Source organism: Thalassophryne amazonica, chromosome 6 (genome assembly GCF_902500255.1).
Source record: "Thalassophryne amazonica chromosome 6, fThaAma1.1, whole genome shotgun sequence".
Lineage (NCBI taxonomy): Eukaryota > Metazoa > Chordata > Actinopteri > Batrachoidiformes > Batrachoididae > Thalassophryne > Thalassophryne amazonica.
Genome location: NC_047108.1, coordinates 3,406,081 through 3,429,618, shown reverse-complemented (window position 1 = coordinate 3,429,618; position 23,538 = coordinate 3,406,081). Strand labels below are relative to the sequence as shown.

General features: G+C 42.2%; 2 long non-coding RNA genes across 2 annotated transcripts in view; both read right to left on the bottom strand.

Moving 5' to 3' along the window:
• LOC117511558 overlaps positions 1 to 23,359 on the bottom strand; it is a 46,111-nt gene extending 22,752 nt beyond the window's left edge. The window contains exons 1-2 of the long non-coding RNA XR_004560959.1: positions 23,257 to 23,359; positions 22,900 to 22,955 (exon numbers count right to left, since the gene is read on the bottom strand). This is a non-coding gene — a long non-coding RNA (uncharacterized LOC117511558). The remainder of the gene's footprint in view (positions 1 to 22,899; positions 22,956 to 23,256) is intronic.
• On the bottom strand, positions 558 to 11,023 carry LOC117511559. The gene is made up of 3 exons (XR_004560960.1): positions 10,842 to 11,023; positions 10,315 to 10,319; positions 558 to 567 (listed from the first exon to the last, which is right to left on the bottom strand). It is a non-coding gene; the product is annotated as an uncharacterized LOC117511559 (long non-coding RNA).
• Positions 23,360 to 23,538: the final 179 nt, after the last annotated feature.

Here is a 23,538-nt window from a genome sequence, read left to right as displayed (position 1 = left end):
GCTGGGGGGGGGAGGGTTGAGAGACAGGAGAGGAGGGGGCAACGGCAAGTTAACAGTTATCATAGAACATTTATAAACTGTACAAGCTATTTACTGTTTACAAACAATCACATGATCATCTATAAACAGCAGACTTTAGTGCAAAACACTCAAAGCAGCAGAACAACTTAAAGCCCTGGTCCCACCAAATATTGAAGAATGAATATTATCAATTAAGTTGTTCACCAATGTTTACTCAGACTCACCCTGAAGAAAACCATACACCATACATGGTTTTCTTCAGGGTGTAAAAAGCCATATTCATTGGTAAAGAACTTGATAACAATTTTATCATATACCTATAAATGATAAATGTTGTATGTTTCTCTGAAGTGTGAAAAAGCCATATTCATTGGTAAACAACTTGATAATTTTATCATATACCTATAAATGATAAATGTTGTATGGTTTTCTGAAGGGTGTAAAAAGCCATATCCTTGGGTTTAACCCCTGAGAAGGTTTTACGTGAAGAAGATACTTACCTTTACAAAGTGAAATAAACCAATAGTAGAAGATACATTACATACACTTGTAAATACGGTCAATAGTATTTTCCTGGACAATGTGGAAAAAGATGAAATAAGAAATATTGTAAAAAACTGTGTAAGCAAAAGATCAACTGACCATGAAGATTTAGACATGATGACTGTAAAAAGTATAATAGAAACTGTTATTGAACCATTTACTTATATTTGCAATCTGTCTCTGTCAACAGGGATTTTTCCAGATGAAATGAAAATTGCCAAGGTAGTCCCATTATATAAAAATGGAGACAAACATAAATTCTCTAGTTACAGGCCAGTATCATTGCTTCCACAGTTTTCTAAAATTATGGAAAAAGTTTTTGTGACAAGGTTGGATAAATTCACTGAGAAACATCATATTTTAAATAATGCTCAGTATGGATTCAGAACAAAACATTCGACAGCTATGGCAATTATGGAATTAATAGAGAAAATATCAACAACAATAGAAAATAAGGATTATTTTGTAAGTATTTTTATTGACTTGAAAAAAGCTTTTGATGTTATTGACCACTCAAGATTGCTTCACAAGTTACAACAATATGGAATAAGAGGTATTGCACATCAGTGGGTAAAAAGCTACTTAGAAAACAGAAAACAGTTTGTTCAGATAAATAATATCAAATCAGAATTGTGTAATATTGCTTATGGAGTACCACAAGGATCAGTACTTGGACCCAAACTGTTTATTTTGTATATCAATAATTTTGTGAATGTATCTAATGTGCTTGGTAGCATTTTATTTGCTGATGATACAACGCTGTTTTACTCTGGATCAGATATACAGGAAGTAGCAAGTAGTGATAAAAACAGAATTGGAAAAGGTTAAGCATTGGTTTGATATAAACAGACTGTCACTAAATATTAATAAGACAAATTTCATATTGTTTAATGACAGAGCAAAAAAAAAATAACATGTCATTACAAATAGATGGAATGGATATACAAAGGGTAAAAGAAATGAAATTTTTAGGAGTCATAATTGATGAAGATCTTACATGGAAGTCACACATAAATTACATAAAAGGAAAAATAGCGAAAGCCATTGCTGTTTTGCATAAAGTAAAATATTCATTAAATAGTTATGGTTTATTAACATTGTACAATTCATTGATTTTCCCATATTTAACTTATTGTGTAGAAATCTGGGGATCAACATATACAACTTATATACAACCTTTGTTTATTCTGCAGAAAAGGGCTTTAAGGGTGATTAGCAACAGTGGTTTTAGAGATCCATCTAATCCATTGTTCATTAAGTACAGGGTACTTAAATTTCATGATTTGGTCGATTTGAAAATATTACAAACAATGTACCAAGCAAATAAAAATACTTTACCAACAAACATTCAAAATATGTTTGAGAAAAGAGTAAGTAGTTATAAACTGAAAGGAATAGAAGTCTTTAGAAAACCAAGATACAGAACCAGAGTAAAAGAATGGAGTATTGCAGTAAATGGTGTAAAATTATGGAACAATCTCAACAAAGAAATTAAAGAATTAAGGTTGCTTAAATTATTTAAAAAACGTATTAAACTAGATGTATTAAGTAAGTATGAAACTATAAAATAAGTTAGTTGTTGTGTGGGCCGCTGAAGAGGAGGTACTGCTGGCCCACCACCACCAGAGGGCACCCTGCCTGGAGTGCGGGCTCCAGGCACCAGAGGGCGCTGCTGCCTCACAGGAGCAGCCAGGGTGACAGCTGACACTCATCACCTATGACAGCTGTCACCACTCATCGGATCAGCATCGGTATAACAGCAGAACGTCATCTCCACCTCTTTGCCGAGATATCGTTTCTACCTAGAAGGTAACGTTCTCAGCTGACTGTGAATATCTGTTGCTTGTGTGTGTTGGACAGCAGATATTCTGCTTACTTTTCCAACGAGAGGTGGAGGTAGCTTTCCTACCGTTCGGATTCCTGGGTGCAAACGCGCCCTCATTTAATTGTTCTTTGTTCCTCGCCAGCAGTACCAGGTCCGACACGCGGAGGCAGTGGCCACCTGGGAGTTCGGGACTTGGCGGCTCCAGTATTCCCGGGGTCTGGTGGCGGAGGAAACCGTGTGGTTCCGGTTCTACTTTGGAGAGGCGTCTCCTATCTTCGAGCCTGCCCACACGACACCTTTGTGAATTGAATTTTGTCCATTGTTGTAATCGATTGTATTTGTTGTGCACATTCACAACAGTAAAGTGTTGTTATTTGATCTATTCCATTGTCCGTTCATTTGCGCCCCCTGTTGTGGGTCCGTGTACTTACACTTTCCCAACAGGATATCTCGGCCAGCGTCATGGATCCCGAGGGGCGTCAACCGGCTGTTGAACGGCCAATGGAAGAACAGGGCGCACAGGCGTCCGCAGGAGGAATGATCGGTGAGTTGGAGCGGATCCTCACCGCTTTCACGGCTCGGCTGGATTTAATATCAGAGCAGAACGTCCTCCTTAACCGCAGGGTGGAGGCTCTCGCCGCACAGGTGGAAGCGAGCCCTCAGGGCGCTGCTGCGGCTCTCCCTCCTGTCGACCCTGTGCGTAACAGTGACGTTCCACAGGTCGTTCAACGACCCCTCCCACCTTCCCCGGAAGCATACATAAGCCCTCCAGAGCCGTACGGAGGTTGTGTGGAGACGTGCGCGGACTTCCTTATGCAGTGTTCGCTCGTCTTCGCACAACGTCCTGTCATGTACGCGACTGAGGCTAGCAAGATAGCTTATGTAATAAACCTGCTTCGCGGTGAGGCACGCGCTTGGGCTACAGCGCTCTGGGAGCAGAATTCACGGTTCCTTCAGACATATGATGGGTTTGTGAGGGAGTTCAGAACAGTGTTCGATCACCCAAATAGAGGAGAGACCGCTTCAGCCGTGCTGCTGTCAATGAGACAGGGGCGTCGGAGCGCAGCTGCCTATGCAGTCGACTTCCGCATCGCGGCTGCGAGGTCCGGCTGGAATAGCACTGCCCTCCGCGCCGCCTTTATAAACGGACTGTCGTTGGTTCTAAAGGAGCACCTGGTGGCTAAGGACGAACCGCGGGATTTAGATGGGCTTATTGATCTTGTTATACGATTAGACAATCGGTTAGAAGAACGCCGTCGGGAATGAGACGAAGGGCGTGGCCTGGCACGCGCCGTCTCTCTCCCTTCCGGTTCCGACCGCGTTCCGCCCTTCCCACGCTCCACGGCTCCTACGCTCCGTGTGGATACAGCTCCCCCTGCTGACAAAGCTATGGACACGAGCAGGGCCACATTACGGGCACCAGATAGACAGAGGAGGCTGGCCCGCGGAGCGTGCTTTGTTTGTGGCTCGATAGAGCATCAGGTAAGAGACTGCCCCGAGCGGTTAAACACCAACGCCCGCCCCTAGAAACTGGGCTAGGGGTGGGCCAAGACATTCACGTGGGACACACCCACATTGCCACACGACTCCCAGTTACAGTCCTTTATGAGGATTTAACCCTGAAGGCCCCAGCATTGGTGGACACGGGCTCTGAAGGGAATCTGTTAGACAGCAGATGGGCCAGGGAGATAGGGCTCCCTCTGGTGGCGCTTACCTCGCCGGTGCAGGTGCGGGCACTAGATGGCTCCCTACTCCCTCCAATCACACATAAGACACCTCCAGGTGGTGTCAGGAAATCACCGGGAGGAGATCGAGTTTTTTGTGACTCCTGCTACCTCCCGTGTGGTTTTAGGGTTCCCCTGGATGTTGAAACACAATCCCCGGATCGATTGGCCATCCGGGGTAGTGGTTCAGTGGAGCGAGACCTGCCATCGGGTATGCTTAGGTTCCTCGGTTCCTCCCGGTTCCCAGGCTAAGGAGGAGGTCAGAGTCCCGCCCAATCTAGGGACGGTGCCGGTAGAGTACCATGACCTTGGGGATGTGTTCAGTAAGGATCTGGCGCTCACCCTTCCCCCCCACCGTCCATACGATTGTGCCATTGATTTGGTTCCAGGCGTTGAGTTCCCGTCCAGCAGGCTGTACAACCTCTCACGACCTGAGCGCGAATCAATGGAGACCTACATCCGGGACTCTTTAGCTGCCGGGTTGATCCGGAATTCCACTTCCCCGATGGGTGCAGGTTTCTTTTTCGTGGGAAAAAAAGATGGCGGACTACGTCCATGCATTGATTACAGGGGGCTGAACGAAATCACGGTTCGTAACCGATACCCATTGCCCTTGCTGGATTCTGTGTTCACGCCCCTGCATGGAGCCCAAATGTTCACCAAGCTCGATCTCAGGAATGCGTATCACCTGGTTCGGATCAGGAAGGGAGACGAGTGAAAGGCGGCATTTAATACCCCGTTAGGTCACTTTGAGTACCTGGTCATGCCGTTCGGTCTTACAAACGCCCCCGCGACGTTCCAAGCATTGGTTAATGATGTCTTGCGGGACTTCCTGCACCGATTCGTCTTCGTATATCTGGACGATATACTCATCTTTTCTCCGGATCCTGAGACCCATGTCCGGTATGTACGTCAGGTCCTGCAGCGGTTATTAGAGAACCGGCTGTTTGTGAAGGGCGAGAAGTGCGAGTTTCACTGCACTTCTTTGTCCTTCCTGGGGTTTATCATCTCCCCTAACTCCGTCGCTCCTGATCCGGCCAAGGTCGCGGCGGTGAGAGACTGGCCCCAACCCACTAGCCGTAGGAAGCTGCAACAGTTCCTCGGCTTTGCTAATCTCTACAGGAGGTTCATTAAGGGCTACAGTCAGGTAGTTAGCCCCCTGACAGCCCTGACCTTACCAAAAGTCCCCTTCACCTGGTCGGATCGTTGCGATGCCGCGTTCAAGGAGTTGAAACGGCGCTTCTCGTCTGCACCCATTTTGGTGCAGCCCGATCCTAGTCGCCAGTTAGTGGTTGAAGTGGACGCCTCGGACTCAGGGATAGGAGCTGTGCTTTCCCAGAGCGGGAAGACCGATAAGGTCCTTCACCCGTGTGCCTATTTTTCCCGCAGGTTGACCCCGGCCGAACGGAACTATGACGTCGGCAATCGAGAACTCATTGCGGTGAAAGAGGCTCTTGAAGAGTGGAGACATCTGTTGGAGGGAACATCCGTGCCATTCACGGTTTTCACTGACCACCGGAACCTGGAGTATATCAGGACCGCCAAGCGGCTGAACCCCAGGCAAGCCCGCTGGTCACTGTTCTTCGGCCGTTTTGACTTCCGGATCACCTACCGTCCCGGGACCAAAAACCAGAGATCGGATGCCTTGTCCCGGGTACATGAAGAAGAAGTCAAAGCGGAGTTGTCGGATCCACCGGAACCCATCATCCCGGAGTCCACTATCGTGGCCACCCTTACCTGGGACGTAGAGAGAACCGTCCGGGAGGCCCTGGCACGAAGCCCGGACCCTGAAACTGGGCCGAAGAACAGACTATACGTCCCACCAGAAGCTAGGGCTGCAGTTCTGGACTTCTGTCATGGCTCTAAGCTCTCCTGTCATCCAGGGGTGCGAAGAACCGTGGCAGCTGTCCGGCAGCGCTTCTGGTGGGCGTCCCTACAGGCCGACGTCCGGGATTATTCATGATAAATGTTGTATGGTTTTCTGAAGGGTGTAAAAAGCCATATTCATTGGTAAACAACTTGATAACGATTTTATCATATACCTATAAATGATAAATGTTGTATGGTTTTCTGAAGGGTGTAAAAAGCCATATTCATTGGTAAACAACTTGATAACGATTTTATCATATACCTATAAATGATAAATGTTGTATGGTTTTCTGAAGGGTGTAAAAAGCCATATTCATTGGTAAACAACTTGATAACAATTTTATCATATACCTATTAATGATAAATGTTGTATGGTTTTCTGAAGGGTGTAAAAAGCCATATTCATTGATAAACAACTTGATAATGATTTTAACAAAACCTATTAATGATAAATGTTGTATGGATTTTTTGAAGGGTGTAAAAAGCCATATTCATTGGTAAACAACTTGATAACAATTTTATCATATACCTATTAATGATAAATGTTGTATGGTTTTCTGAAGGGTGTAAAAAGCCATATTCATTGGTAAACAACTTGATAACAATTTTATCATATACCTATTAATGATAAATGTTGTATGGTTTTCTGAAGGGTGTAAAAAGCCATATTCATTGGTAAACAACTTGATAATGATTTTATCATATACCTATAAATGATAAATCTTGTATGGTGTTCTGAAGGGTGTAAAAAGCCATATTCATTGTAAACAACTTGATAACGATTTTATCATATACCTATAAATGTTGAATGGTTTTCTGAAGGGTGTAAAAAGCCATATTCATTGTAAACAACTTGATAATGATTTTATCATATACCTATAAATGATAAATGTTGAATGGTTTTCTGAAGGGTGTAAAAAGCCATATTCATTGGTAAACAACTTGACAGCAATTTTATCATAGACCTATAAATGATAAATGTTGAATGGTTTTCTGAAGGGTGTAAAAAGCCATATTCACTGGTAAACAACTTGATAGCAATTTTATCATATACCTATAAATGATAAATGTTGAATGGTTTTCTGAAGGGTGTAAAAAGCCATATACATTGGTAAACAACTTGATAGCAATTTTATCATATACCTATAAATGATAAATGTTGTATGGTTTTCTGAAGGGTGTAAAAAGCCATATTCATTGGTAAACAACTTGATAGCAATTTTATCATATACCTATAAATGATAAATGTTGAATGGTTTTCTGAAGGGTGTAAAAAGCCATATACATTGGTAAACAACTTGATAGCAATTTTATCATATACCTATAAATGATAAATGTTGTATGGTTTTCTGAAGGGTGTAAAAAGCCATACTTGCATAATCGCTGAGGGCGTCCCATCTCGTCAGTGTCCATCGTGTCTTCTGAGTAAACAACAATTGCACATGCCGTGACGTCACAACATATGTATGGATTGGCTGATTACCAAGGCGACATTCATTTTGTGGGTTTTACTCCAGTGATATGAAAAATACAACCCCTGGCAAAAATTATGGAATCACCGGCCTCGGAGGATGTTCATTCAGTTGTGTAATTTTGTAGAAAAAAGACAGATCACAGACATGACACAAAACTAAGTCATTTCAAATGGCAACTTTCTGGCTTTAAGAAACACTGTAAGAAATCAGGAAAAAAAATTGTGGCAGTCAGTAACGGTTACTTTTTTTAGACCAAGCAGAGGGGAAAAAAATATGGAATCACTCAATTCTGAGGAAAAAAATTATGGAATCATGAAAAACAAAAGAACGCTCCAACACATCACTAGTATTTTGTTGCACCACCTCTGGCTTTTATAACAGCTTGCAGTCTCTGAGGCATGGACTTAATGACTGACAAACAGTACTCTTCATCAATCTGGTTCCAACTTTCTCTGATTGCTGTTGCCAGATCAGCTTTGCAGGTAGGAGCCTTGTCATGGACCATTTTCTTCAACTTCCACCAAAGATTTTCAATTGGATTAAGATCCGGACTATTTGCAGGCCATGACATTGACCCTATGTGTCTTTTTGCAAGGAATGTTTTCATAGTTTTTGCTCTATGGCAAGATGCATTATCATCTTGAAAAATGATTTCATCATCCCCAAACATCCTTTCAATTGATGGGATAAGAAAAGTGTCCAAAATATCAACGTAAACTTGTGCATTTATTGATGATGTAATGACAGCCATCTCCCCAGTGCCTTTACCTGACATGCAGCCCTATATCATCAATGACTGTGGAAATTTACGTTCTCTTCAGGCAGTCACCTTTATAAATCTCATTGGAACGGCACCAAACAACAGTTCCAGCGTCATCACCTTGCCCAATGCAGATTCGAGATTCATCACTGAATATGACTTTCATCCAGTCATCCACAGTCCACGACTGCTTTTCCTTAGCCCATTGTAACCTTGTTTTTTTCTGTTTAGGTGTTAATGATGGCTTTCGTTTAGCTTTTCTGTATGCAAATCCCATTTCCATTAGGTGGTTTCTTACAGTTCGGTCACAGACGTTGACTCCAGTTTCCTCCCATTCGTTCCTCATTTGTTTTGTTGTGCATTTTCGATTTTTGAGACATACTGCTTTAAGTTTTCTGTCTTGACGCTTTGATGTCTTCCTTGGTCTACCAGTATGTTTGCCTTTAACAACCTTCCCATGTTGTTTGTATTTGGTCCAGAGTTTAGACACAGCTGACTGTGAACAACCAACATCTTTTGCAACATTGTGTGATGATTTACCCTCTTTTAAGAGTTTGATAATCCTCTCCTTTGTTTCAACTGACATCTCTCGTGTTGGAGCCATGATTCATGTCAGTCCACTTGGTGCAACAGCTCTCCAAGGTGTGATCACTCCTTTTTAGATGCAGACTAACGAGCAGATCTGATCTGATGCAGGTGTTAGTTTTAGGGATGAAAATTTACAGGGTGATTCCATAATTTATTCCTCAGAATTGAGTGAGTCCATATTTTTTTCCCTCTGCTTGGCCTAAAAAAGTAACCATTACTGACTGCCACAATTTTTTTTCTTGATTTCTTATAGTGTTTCTTAAAGCCAGAAAGTTGCCATTTGAAATGACTTTAGTTTTGTGTCATGCCTGTGATCTGCTTTTTTTTCTACAAAATTAAACAACTGAATGAACATCCTCTGAGGCTGGTGATTCCATAATTTTTGCCAGGGGTTGTATTACTGGTCCGTGAAAAATATCACAAGGGTATATTGCTATTTATTCTTTAGTGCTTTATCCAATCATATTGGCGTATCATTTATAGGTATATGATAATGAGCCATGCTGCACTTTTTTTTTTTTTTGCTACAAGAGCATTCATTCAACTATCGTGGGAGAATGGGAGCTCTGAGAGGCTCTTAGAGGCAGTATCTTCAGTTAACGAGGCTCCTCTCTGAACGTGGCTCTAAATTCAAGATGTTCAAAATTTTGCAACAACAGCGTGGGGCAGTTTGTGTACGAGTTACTATGAGGACTAACAAGGATTATAGAGGCATGTTTAATGGTGAGAACAAGGCTGTAAAAGCCCATTATCCGAGCGCCTACCAGCTATGAGGACCGGGAGATGCCATTTGTGAAGCGGGTCAGCTCTCTTGTGCACATAATTCCATCTGCTTTTTTCCTCCCTCTCTCCTGCACCATGAAGTGGAGAATGGATTTGAAGCAGCTAAAAGGTAATTATTTATAATGTTTTTATTTTAATAGCTTGGTAAAACAGTTGCATGTTCATTCTCTATAATAATAATAATAAAATTATGTCTGATACATTTAATGGCTTGTTAATGCATCAGGAGCTCCACTGTGTGTGCGCATTAACACAATGACTCGTGCTCAAAACGAGCATTTAAGCAGTATGCCAGTTCACAAATGAGTGATTTTGCAGTCAATAATGGACGAACACAAAGTTAAAAGTTGGCTCACAGTGTGAAAATCACTGTGTCTAAAGCCGCAGAAGAAAGAAAGCCGGCAAACCGCGGATGGAAAGGAAGCCAGTGAGCAGGAGCGCAGAGGCAGCTGTCCAGAAATGCAAAATGGCAGCGCGCGCAAAAGCGCGATTTTACAGACATAAACAGATGAACACAAAGTTAAAAGTGGGATCACAGTGTCAAAAGAAATAAAGCCAGCGAGCGGAAGCACAGAGGCGGCAGTCCAGAAACCCATAGTTCAGTTCTAGCCGATCTGGTGCATTTAATGACTTTGGAAAACAGGTGGGCAGCAGCCTGACACACAGCGCACATGCGCTGGACTGTACTGGAGCATCTATTTTTGGACTGCGTTTAATAAATGTGACAACATCTTGAATGGATGCTGTGAATTGAAAACCCACACTTTAAAAAGGGACCAAGTGTGGGAGGGCTGGAGGTCTGAACCAAACCCATGCCTAAATGTGCACCAAACATTGTGTTATCATGGCGCAACATGGATCATATGTGGCTTGACGAGGATCTTATGCAGCAACACGAGCCACTCGAGGCTGGACGGGACTCAAATGACAGGTCGATCATGGCTCACTAGAGGCTGATACTTGGTGCATGCGAGGTACAGAGAGGCACATAGAGGCGCCTTAGTGAAACAGGAAAGTGTGAAAAACCATCCAGGTTACATCCTTTGAAGAGCAGGTTTATGATGAAATCAGTCCGGGTTCAGCTCTTTTTCAAATCAGACTTATTAAAGGGGTATAGTTTAAAAAAAAAAAAAAAAAAAAAAAAAAGTAATGCAATCCCAATCAAAAATGTTGAAGGAAAAAAATTGTCAAAATGACTGTTAAATTGTCTGATGGAGCACTCTGCCTCACTGGATAAAACCTCTCTCACTCACCTTAACCACTTATCAGGTTATGGGAGCAACAGCTCAAGCAGGGGATCCCAAAACTTCCCTTTCCCTGGCCACATTAACCACCTCTGACTGGTGGATCCCGAGGTGTTCCCAAGGCCAGTATTGAGATATAATCTCTCCATCTAGTCCTGGGTCTTTCCCTTGGTCGTTCCCAGCTGGACATGCCTGGAAAACCTCCCTAGGGAGGCACTCAGGGGGGCATCCTTACAAAATGTCAAAACCATGTCAGCTGCCTCCTTTCAATGCGAAGAAGCAGTGGGTCTACCCTGAGCTCCTCACAGATGGCCAAGATTCTCACCTTATCTCTAAAGCCGCATTCACACCGGGCGCGACGCGATGCTACAAATTCCACGCCACCATCGCCCGGTGTGTCGCTCTGGTTTTGCTGCGAAAATTCACCCAAGTGCGTCATCAAATAGGAGGAGCTTAGAATTCCGCTCACCAGCTCCGGCTGTCAGTCAAGTTAACATGGCAGACCTTGATCACACGGAACGAGTTGCTGTGCTCCTAATTGATGTGGAAAGCTGACAAATGTCACCAGCGGCGCCGTCCCAACATCCTCATGAGACGTTCCCAATTCGGGGAGTATCATTATTTGCTACAGGAGCTGCGTCCAGATGACGGCCACTTTCAGCGGTCCTTCTGCCTCTGCAGGACCCAGTTTGAGGACCTCCTGTCCCGTTCACGTGTGCACATGTGAACAATTTAAAAAAAAAAAAAAAAAAAAAACTGCCCGTTGCTGCTGCTCGCTCTCATCATTTGTTTTATTATACATCTGTGTAGTTAATAAATAAAATAATCTTCATGGACAATTCGCTCGCTCGCTCACACACATGAAAAAAAAAAAAACTGTCCGCTGCTGCTGCTGCTCGCTCTTCCCCCAAAAACTCTGTCATAATTGTGAAATGAATAACAAAAGGGACATAGGTCCTGCTCACAGACTGGCTATCAGACATCTCCACGTCACTACATATCCAGTCCCTGATTGGTCATCGCAGTGCGACGACGAAAAAGGTCCGATTTTTCAACTTGGGGAGGAGGGCAACGCAATATTGCGCCACAAACACGGCAATCGCTCAAAATAGCTTCATTCGCATACATCGTGTCGTAGGGCTTGGCACCACAACACGTCCTTCCATAGGGATTACATGGCAACCTGTCGCTTGCGTCGCGCCCGGTGTGAACGCGGCTTAACCAGGGGTCCCTCACACGTGCCTCAACATTCAAGCCGCTTGAATCTTTGTATAAGACATTGCTAAAAATATTTGATAAGAAACCACAATTATATCATATCATCGTAACATCTTAGATAAACATAGTTTCTTACAGTTGTGCTCAAAAGTTTACATACCCTGGCAGAAGTTTTGATTTTTTTTGGCCATTTTTAAGAGAATATGAATGACAACACAAAAACTTTTTCACTCATGGTTAGTGGTTGGGTGAAGCCATTTATTGTCAAACAACTGTGTTTCCTCTTTTTAAATCAAAATGACAAGAGAAATACGTAAATCACCCTGATCAAAGGTTTACATACCTCTGTTCTTAAAACTGACAGCTTGGAGTCTTTTTTGGTCGTTGTGGACGAGGCTCTCTGATGGTGAAGCTGCCACTGAATATATTTCGGACTTTATTTACATCAGTTACAAAGAAATGCAAACAGTATGGCACTCTATGATCAATGTGCATGGAGTAGACAGTTCTCAAAAACTGAGTGACTGTGCAAGAAGGAGAAGAGTGAGGAAAGCCACCAAGACACCCAAACAACACAAGAGACGTTATGGGTTTATGTGACTGTGATTGGAGAAATTGTGCACAGTGCAAGCTTTGCATTTTGTATCACTTCTCTTAGTTTCATAGTGGAGTAGAGCAGAGAAGGATTTTCTTTCACCAAAACAGATCAAATCCAGGCTTGCATCTCAGATGTACCTTCTGGCAATTTATAGCTAAACTTTCAGGTCTTCTTTTTAAGAAAATCCTCCTCTATACCACTTCATCATGAATATGAATAACTGGTGATACAAAATGCAAAGCTTGCACTGTGCATAATTTCTCCAATCAAAGCCATGTAAGCCTATAGCTTCTCCTGGGTTGTCTGGGTGTCTTGGTGGCTTTCCTCACTCTTCTCCTTCTTGCACAGTCACTCAGTTTTTGAGAACTGTCTACTCCATGAAAATTTACAATAAAGTGCCATACTGTTTGTATTTCTTTGTAATTGATGTAAATAAAGTCGGAAATATATTCAGCGGCAGTTTTACCATCAGAGAGCCTCGACCACAAAAGACTCCAAACTGCCCCTGATGTTAAAGGGGCAACACACAGTATTAAGAACAGGGGTATGTAAACTTGTGATCAGGGTCATTTGGGTAGTTCTGTCGTCATTTTGATTTAAAAGAGGAAACACAGTTGTTTGACAATAAATGGCTTCACCCAACCACTAACTATGAGCGGAAAAAAAAAAAGTTTTTGAGTTATTCATATTCGCTTAAAAATGGACAAAAAAGCAAAAAGTCTGCCAGGGTATGTAAACTTTTGAGCACAACTGTAAGTTTTGAAAATTATATAAATTTTAAAAGAGTTTGCTAAGTTTTCAAACATGTAATGGCCTAGCCCCACCCTTCTTGGGCTACTTCATCAAATGCCACTCCTCTTGCGGCCTCACGGCCAGAGCTACTCGCGCATCTGACTGAGGCCACTGTGTCATCCCATGTAGATGCAGCACCTTTGGTCAGATGGCTGGAATACCATACCATCTTGTTAGGGAATGCCCCACTTTTAGTACTTTTAAAAAACATCTGAAGGGATGGCTGATGTCTACCCAAACCTGCCCTCACAGTTATTCGTGTTTGCTATGATGTGAAACTTGGACATTGTGTAAAGGGCTGGGAATGTGCCACAATCTGTGTTGTAGCAACTACGCTAAATACAAGGTCTGTTAGAAAACTATCCGACCTTTTTATTTTTTGCAAAAACCATATGGATTTGAATCATGTGCACTTGCATCAGCCAAGCATGAACCTTCGTGCGCATGCGTGAATTTTTTCACGCCTGTCGGTTGCGTCATTCGCAACTGACTGTCGCAATTCGCAATGTACTCGCAACCGGAGTACATTGTGTTTAATATGATTTTATGTGTTTTTTCTTTTACTATTTTAGGAATTTGCCTGTACCATTTGTCAGGGGGACTGACAATGGAAATCAGCCTATGGCTGCAATTATGTACATTTACGTTTTTATTTCTTTTATAAAGAAAATGTTCATCAATGTACACCAGGATGTCTCTGTACATTGCTGCATTCATCTTTCCCTCAACACTGACTAGTCTCCCAGTTCCTGCCGCTGAAAAACATCCCCACAGCATGATGCTGCCACCACCATGCTTCACTGTAGGGATGGTGCCTGGTTTCCTCCAAACATGATGTCTGGCATTCACGCCAAAGAGTTCAATCTTTGTCTCATCAGACCAGAGAATTTTGTTTCTCATGGTCTGAGAGTCCTTCAGGTGCCTTTTGGCAAAGTTCAGGTGGGCTGCCATGTGCCTTACTAAGGAGTAGGGATGGGTATTGATAAGATTTTAACAATATGCTCCCAGACTTGACTTGAGAAGACTTGCTCTTGCTTGCCTCTACTGGTGGTTGGCTCTCACTGCGGTATTGTATCACTTCCTGTTCCGGAGCACAGCGGTGTTTTGATGTATCTGTTAGCTGTTTAATCTGCGCAGTTAGATTGATCTAGTTACTTAGATAACAATTTGTTTCACAGTGTAATCTTCACGTGCCTTAACTAAAGCACTCCCTCTGCTGAATCACCTCTAAATTATTTACACATTACTCACTTTGTGTGTCTGTAGGAATCCACTAGCTTAGCGCAGCTACTAGCTCTTAGCCGGTTTAGCATGGCGGCTTCTCCTGTCTCTCCTGCACTTTTCTGCTCTGGATGTGAAATGTTTAGTTATTCCTCGGCCTCCTTTAGCAGTAATAGTACTTGTAATAAGTGTAGCTTATTCGTAGCTTTGGAGGCCAGGCTGGGCAAACTGGAGACTCGGCTCCGCACCGTGGAAAATTCTACAGCTAGCCAGGCCCCTGTAGTCGGTGCGGACCAAGGTAGCTTAGCCGCCGTTAGCTGTCCCCCAGCAGATTCCGAGCAGCCGGGAAAGCAGGCCGGCTGGGTGACTGTGAGGAAGAAGCGTAGTTCTAAACAGAAGCCCCGTGTACACCGCCAACCCGTTCACATTTCTAACCGTTTTTCCCCACTCGACGACACACCCGCCGAGGATCAAACTCTGGTTATTGGCGACTCTGTTTTGAGAAATGTGAAGTTAGCGACACCAGCAACCATAGTCAATTGTCTTCCGGGGGCCAGAGCAGGCGACATTGAAGGAAATTTGAAACTGCTGGCTAAGGCTAAGCGTAAATTTGGTAAGATTGTAATTCACGTCGGCAGTAATGACACCCGGTTACGCCAATCGGAGGTCACTAAAATTAACATTGAATCGGTGTGTAACTTTGCAAAAACAATGTCGGACTCTGTAGTTTTCTCTGGGCCCCTCCCCAATCGGACCGGGAGTGACATGTTTAGCCGCATGTTCTCCTTGAATTGCTGGCTGTCTGAGTGGCATCCAAAAATGAGGTGGGCTTCATAGATAATTGGCAAAGCTTCTGGGGAAAACCTGGTCTTGTTAGGAGAGACGGCATCCATCCCACTTTGGATGGAGCAGCTCTCATTTCTAGAAATCTGGCCAATTTTCTTAAATCCTCCAAACCGTGACTATCCAGGGTTGGGACCAGGAAGCAGAGTTGTAGTCTTACACACCTCTCTGCAGCTTCTCTCCCCCTGCCATCCCCCCATTACCCCATCCCCGTAGAGACGGTGCCTGCTCCCAGACCACCAATAACCAGCAAAAATCTATTTAAGCATAAAAATTCAAAAAGAAAAAAATAATATAGCACCTTCAACTGCACCACAGACTAAAACAGTTAAATGTGGTCTATTAAACATTAGGTCTCTCTCTTCTAAGTCCCTGTTAGTAAATGATATAATAATTGATCAACATATTGATTTATTCTGCCTTACAGAAACCTGGTTACAGCAGGATGAATATGTTAGTTTAAATGAGTCAACACCCCCGAGTCACACTAACTGCCAGAATGCTCGTAGCACGGGCCGAGGCGGAGGATTAGCAGCAATCTTCCATTCCAGCTTATTAATCAAAAACCCAGACAGAGCTTTAATTCATTTGAAAGCTTGACTCTTAGTCTTGTCCATCCAAATTGGAAGTCCCAAAAACCAGTTTTATTTGTTATTATCTATCGTCCACCTGGTCGTTACTGTGAGTTTCTCTGTGAATTTTCAGAACTTTTGTCTGACTTAGTGCTTAGCTCAGATAAGATAATTATAGTGGGTGATTTTAACATCCACACAGATGCTGAGAATGACAGCCTCAACACTGCATTTAATCTATTATTAGACTCAATTGGCTTTGCTCAAAAAGTAAATGAGTCCACCCACCACTTTAATCATATCGTAGATCTTGTTCTGACTTATGGTATGGAAACTGAAGACTTAACAGTATTCCCTGAAAACTCCCTTCTGTCTGATCATTTCTTAATAACATTTACATTTACTCTGATGGACTACCCAGCAGTGGGGAATAAGTTTCATTACACTAGAAGTCTTTCAGAAAGCGCTGTAACTAGGTTTAAGGATATGATTCCTTGTTTATGTTCTCTAATGCCATATACCAACACAGTGCAGAGTAGCTACCTAAACTCTGTGAGTGAGATAGAGTATCTCGTCAATAGTTTTACATCCTCATTGAAGACAACTTTGGATGCTGTAGCACCTCTGAAAAAGAGAGCTTTAAATCAGAAGTGCCTGACTCCGTGGTATAACTCATAAACCCGCAGCTTAAAGCAGATAACCCGTAAGTTGGAGAGAAAATGGCGTCTCACTAATTTAGAAGATCTTCACTTAGCCTGGAAAAAGAGTCTGTTGCTCTATAAAAAAAAGCCCTCCGTAAAGCTAGGACGTCTTACTACTCATCACTAATCGAAGAAAATAAGAACAACCCCAGGTTTCTTTTCAGCACTGTAGCCAGGCTGACAAAGAGTCAGAGCTCTATTGAGCCGAGTATTCCTTTAACTTTAACTAGTAATGACTTCATGACTTTCTTTGCTAATAAAATTTTAACTATTAGAGAAAAAATTACTCATAACCATCCCAAAGACGTATCATTATCTTTGGCTGCTTTCAGTGATGCCGGTATTTGGTTAGACTCTTTCTCTCCGATTGTTCTGTCTGAGTTATTTTCATTAGTTACTTCATCCAAACCATCAACGTGTCTATTAGACCCCATTCCTACCAGGCTGCTCAAGGAAGCCCTACCATTATTTAATGCTTCGATCTTAAATATGGTCAATCTATCTTTATTAGTTGGCTATGTACCACAGGCTTTTAAGGTGGCAGTAATTAAACCATTACTTAAAAAGCCATCACTTGACCCAGCTATCTTAGCTAATTATAGGCCAATCTCCAACCTTCCTTTTCTCACAAAAATTCTTGAAAGGGTAGTTGCAAAACAGCTAACTGATCATCTGCAGAGGAATGGTCTATTTGAAGAGTTTCAGTCAGGTTTTAGAATTCATCACAGTACAGAAACAGCATTAGTGAAGGTTACAAATGATCTTCTTATGGCCTCAGACAGTGGACTCATCTCTGTGCTTGTTCTGTTAGACCTCAGTGCTGCTTTTGATACTGTTGACCATAAAATATTATTGCAGAGATTAGAGCATGCCATAGGTATTAAAGGCACTGCGCTGCGATGGTTTGAATCATATTTATCTAATAGATTACAATCTGTTCATGTAAATGGGGAATCTTCTTCACAGACTAAGGTTAATTATGGAGTTCCACAAGGTTCTATGCTAGGACCAATTTTATTCACTTTATACATGCTTCCCTTAGGCAGTATTATTAGACAGCATTGCTTAAATTTTCATTGTTACGCAGATGATATCCAGCTTTATCTATCCATGAAGCCAGAGGACACACACCATTTAGCTAAACTGCAGGATAGTCTTACAGACATAAAGACATGGATGACCTCTAATTTCCTGCTTTTAAACTCAGACAAAACTGAAGTTATTGTACTTGGCCCCACAAATCTTAGAAACATGGTGTCTAACCAGATCCTTACTCTGGATGGCATTACCCTGACCTCTAGTAATACTGTGAGAAATCTTGGAGTCATTTTTGATCAGGATATGTCATTTAAAGTGCATATTAAACAAATATGTAGGACTGCTTTTTTGCATTTATGCAATATCTCTAAAATTAGAAAGGTCTTGTCTCAGAGTGATGCTGAAAAACTAATTCATGCATTTATTTCCTCTAGGCTGGACTACTGTAATTCATTATTATCAGGTTGTCCTAAAAGTTGCCAGAAAAGCCTTCAGTTAATTCAAAATGCTGCAGCTAGAGTACTAACGGGGACTAGAAGGAGAGAGCATATCTCACCCATATTGGCCTCTCTTCATTGGCTTCCTGTTAATTCTAGAATAGAATTTAAAATTCTTCTTCTTACTTATAAGGTTTTGAATAATCAGGTCCCATCTTATCTTAGGGACCTCAAAGTACCATATCACCCCAATAGAGCGCTTCGCTCTCAGACTATATATATGTGTGTATATATATATATATATATATACACACACATATATATATATATATATATATATACACACACACATATATATATACACACACACACACACACAAAGGGCTAATTCTGTCTGTCTGTCTATCTATCTATTACATTACTCTGGAACAAAGAAGACAAACAGTGTTGTAAAGGACAATAGGCAGGACGTTAAAGACCAAACAGGAAGTGATTGCAGCTCACAGTGATTATTCCCTTTGAAAATAATGGAGAAGCAACCTGAGCTTCTGGCATGTTTACATAAAACAAACACAATAACAATGTCTAGAAACCCAGAGAATATATTCACGAGCATTTTAGGCACAACATATAAAGAGTTTAATGCTGTTGTCCACCTGATCAGAGCGTCTCAAAGCATTTCTCCTGTCATGAAACTTTACCCATAATGCACTGCAGCATGTGTGTCCAAATGCTAAAACCTTCAAAATTAGTGCATTAATTTAAAACTAAAACATATAGATGATATTTTCACTTTATAAAACGCCAGATGTGATGTTAATTTAACCCTCTGCGGTCCTAGGGCATTTTTTGGACAGTTCACTCGCCTGGCATAAATGTTTTATTATTGCTGTTAACAGCGCTCCCTGCATCCCACAATCACATTTTATGTCTCTTTTTTCAGGACAACCTGTGCTTTCAGAATATATATGCTTTTGTTGTGTTTTATAAGTGTAATAAAGGTTTATAATCAGAAATAAGAAAGGAAAAAGTAAAGCGGAATTAATAATTTTCCACACACATTTATTCAAAACACACAGCAAACTATAATAAACAACTATTTTGACACTTTAGAAAGGTAATTTGAGGTATTGTGTGAAAGACTGTACAATAAAAAGGTTCAAACAATAAACACAAATGCACATTTTGAACAACATATACAAAATGGTCTATGCATTTTTTGTCTTCATCTCAAAGCAATTTATGTCTGCTATTACACAAAGGTTACATCACAAACTTCTACTGTGTTTTGGAGTGTTCTGTGCTGCTCCTAAAGCAGCTTTCATTCACACTTTGGCCCACTTTGGCTTCTTAAGGGCCTGTCACAGTGGCATATACGTAGAGCTGCTCATTACAGCGTATCGTCTACGCTGTAATGAGCAGCTCTCTGCCCACTTCACGAGGAGTTTTTTCACAATACGTAGCAGTATGTTGAGGGCTACGCGCATAGGACGGAAGAAATTAAACCTGTTTAATTTTCTTCTGTGTACAGCACAGCATGGAGCCTTCACGCGAGTACACGCAGTGCCGTGCTACTGTCCGCTATTGTGAGCCCACCCATGCTTCGACACGGTACTGTGCGCCACTTCACATCTCACTGTTGTTCTTCTGGAGCTACAAATACTGCAAGATCGTTGCTTCACTTTATCATACTGGATTGATGATGACTGTTTCACTGTGTCACATCGTTTCATAAAAGCGCTCTCTCGTGCTCTCTCTCTCTCTCTGTGACAGAGAGAGAGAGAGAGAGACAGCGGTTTTATTTTGAGGAGTCTGAGTCTCCTTAAAATAAAATCTCTCTCTCTCTCTCTCTGTGTGTCTAATCAGAGCTGTGACTCTTTAAAATAAACGCGCACTCGTTGCATGTCGGTGCACTCATACGACCTGATCGATCAGTCTGATCAAAGCTGAAAAGAGCTGTGACTCTTTAAAATAAATGCGCACTCACTGCATGTCGGTGCACTCATCAAACACCCTGATCGATCAGTCTGATCAAAGCTGAAAAGAGCTGTGACTCTAAAATAAACGCATACTCGCTGCATGTCGGTGCGCTCATCAAACGCCCTGATCGACCAGTCTGATCAAAGCTGAAAAGAGCTGTGACTCTAAAATAAACACGCACTCGCTGCATAAAAAATAAATAATAATAATAATGTTACATGAGGCAGCACGGTGGCTTAGTGGTTAGCACTGTTGCCTCACAGCGAGAAGGTCATGGGTTCAGTTCCCGTGGCCTTTCTGTGTGGAGTTTGCATGTTCTCCCCGTGTTTGCGTGGGTTTCCTCCGGGTGCCCAAAGACATGCGGGTTAGGTGGATTGGGATCTTTAAATTGTCCGTAGGTGTGTGTGTGTGTTTGTTTGTCTGTTTGTGGCCCTGCGACGGACTGGCGTCCTGTCCTGGGTGTACCCCGCCTCGCGCTCTATGACTGCTGGGATAGGCTCCAGCCCCCCGCGACCACTAATTGGACTAAGCGGTAGAAGATGAATGAATGAATGAATGAATGTTAAATGACTCGGTTTTTGAGCCGCACCACACCATGCAGTAGAGAACAGAGCGCACTTCCACAGAGGCAGAAAATAGCACTGAAACTGGTGCAGCATGGCACACGCGACTGTGTGCACACATTAAAACGCGAACACACGCAACTGCAAGTATGAACGAACACTGTTAAAGGCTGAGTACGTGCGTATTTTGTGCGTATTTAAATGAAACAACGCTGCAATGAGCAGCTCTTTACAGTCTGAGGAGCGGCCCCTCCCCCTCGCTCCATTGATATGGTAAACAGTGCTTTTACACCGAGAAAGCAACAGAGTTATCCAGTAACATTCACATGCAAACTAGTGGAGCAATCCTGATAGTTACACACTCTGTTTAAGCACGTGAGATTGTCATTAGAGGCTCTCCGTCTGCTTTCACTGATAGCTGTGCATAATGGCGCAGGGCGCATTGGAGAAGCGAGGGTGCTATTCAAATGGGCCAACTAGTAACATATCACTCCTGAAAATGATCTTTGGCTTTTCACGTGAGGTAAATCTGCCCTAAGATTGGATTTTGGAAAACCATGTGACGGTGAATCAATTCCGATTGGACACTCACATTGTGCACGTCATCACACAGCTTCTATGAGGAGTACAAAGATGGCTGATGGCTGGCTCGAAAGTCCGCAGAGTTAACTTTTCAGCAAAAAAAGTAAGTTTCTATCTCAACTCATTAAAAAGTCATTTATAATTTAGTAAAGCTTGGTCTTAGCCGTCATATACGACGGCGTCGGCCCCAGAGGGTTAAATAACTTGTCTGGAATTAGTTTGGTTAAAATTTTAACTATAAGTTAAAACTGTATGCCTGTGGATGACTTGCGTGATATGGCGGCGAGGCTGTATGCTGTGAAGAGAAATTGTCTCCTCCTCTTTTTACTTGGTCACCAGGTCTCTTTTGCTGAGAGAAGGCTGATCTGACACAGAAGCGCTGGCTCGTTGTTGTGTCAGTAGCTGCTAGTGTACTGAAATCAATACTGAAAGTTATCAGTTTAGCTTTTATCTGTAAATTCCGCTAAATTTTTTAGGGGTTTATCGGTTTAGCTTTATAAAAGATAACTTTTCAGTTAGCAGATTAACTGTTATCAGAGCTAACTTTTTGGTTAGCTGTGCCCACCACTGGATGCGAGGTACATAGAGGCACCTTAGTAGCGGCTACATGACAGCTTAAAACATGGACCATTTTTCAAATAGTCAGTGACACACCCAGGCTTAATTCAGCAGCACCGGTGTGGGAACATTTCGGACTCTATTTGGGTGAGCAAGGAAAGCCCGACGTGAAAGAGAACAACCAATGTGAAAATGTATTTTAAAAATCACCATCCCATCCACTTTTCCCAATGGCAGACCCTATAACTCTCATTTCACTCTGGTGGCAAAACTTGGAATTACCTGTATAAACAAACATACTGCATCCTTTAATATTTGTCCAATTTTGATGATTTTTTTTTTTTATTATTTTGAAGCTGAAGATGTCTCCTGTACAGTACACTAATCGATTTCATCATACATACAATGAAAAGAGCATGGTGCAACATCAAAGCGAAAATGTCTCACACTTCGTGCCGGGCGAATAGTGAAATGAGAGTTATGGACATGGCCGCCGTGCAAATAGCCAGTTCCTTTCCCAACTGGGATCAAAAACAGCAGATGGAGAGACTTCTTGCTCCCCCTCCCTGGCAGTTTGTGATTAAGGATGCATTTGTCAAACAATGCAAATATAAACAAGTGTGTAAAATGTGCTTCTGACTGTTACTAATTTTACAATAGAGATACAGGATTTGAAAGAATGGACTTGTATTATTATGCTGTCAGTGGCATAAAATAGTTACCCTAACCCATAAAATAGTGTCAACAATAATACTGCGACATTATCGATTGTCGTGATATTTTCTTGGACAGCATATCCTCAAAAATTATCAGGACAGGCCTAACACTACCTGACCCGGGTTAAACTGCTGCTACCACAAAAAATTACAAACTTATTTTAAAAAAAGAAAACACATAAAAGCTTACGAAATTGGCTACATTTTACACAACGGTGAATATGTCTTCATTGACATGAAGTACTTACGGATAAATACGAGAGTTGCAGCTCTTCATGGACTGAAAGTCGCTGAGTGCACGTTCCTGGTCATGCAAAAGAGAAACGAGACAGTTTGTTGGCGGATCTGCATGCTGTGAACCAGTCAGTCAGCCAGTCGTCCAACATTCACGAATACATCTTAAATACAGTGAGTCCATTATAAAACATGAACACACAGGACGTTACTATAACTAAGGAAAGGTGCGCAGATAGTTAGCTAGCCAGTTAGCTAGCCAGTTAGCTATTTCCAAAACTCGGAACAAGCTGAAGTACAAGCATCGGCAAAGGAAACACAGCATGAGCGCCAATCTGACTACTTTCTATTTTAACAAAGCAAATCCTTACTGGACAAAAAACAACTTGCATCTTTAGTTACTGCGTCGTAAAAAAAAACAACAACAAAATAATAAAAAATAGCAGCTCAACTTCTTCTTCGGCGTTTACCGGCAGCCAGCAACCTTTTTGGTGCATTGCTGCCACCTGCTGCATCAGTCCAATACAGTTGTACTAAATCCTCTTGAGTCCAGTGACTTTCAGGTATTTAAAAAAACCACGACTTCCCCCTCCCACTTGACTCCAAAATACTATCCAGACCTTCTAAATTCTGACAGAAGCTCTTGCCTTTCC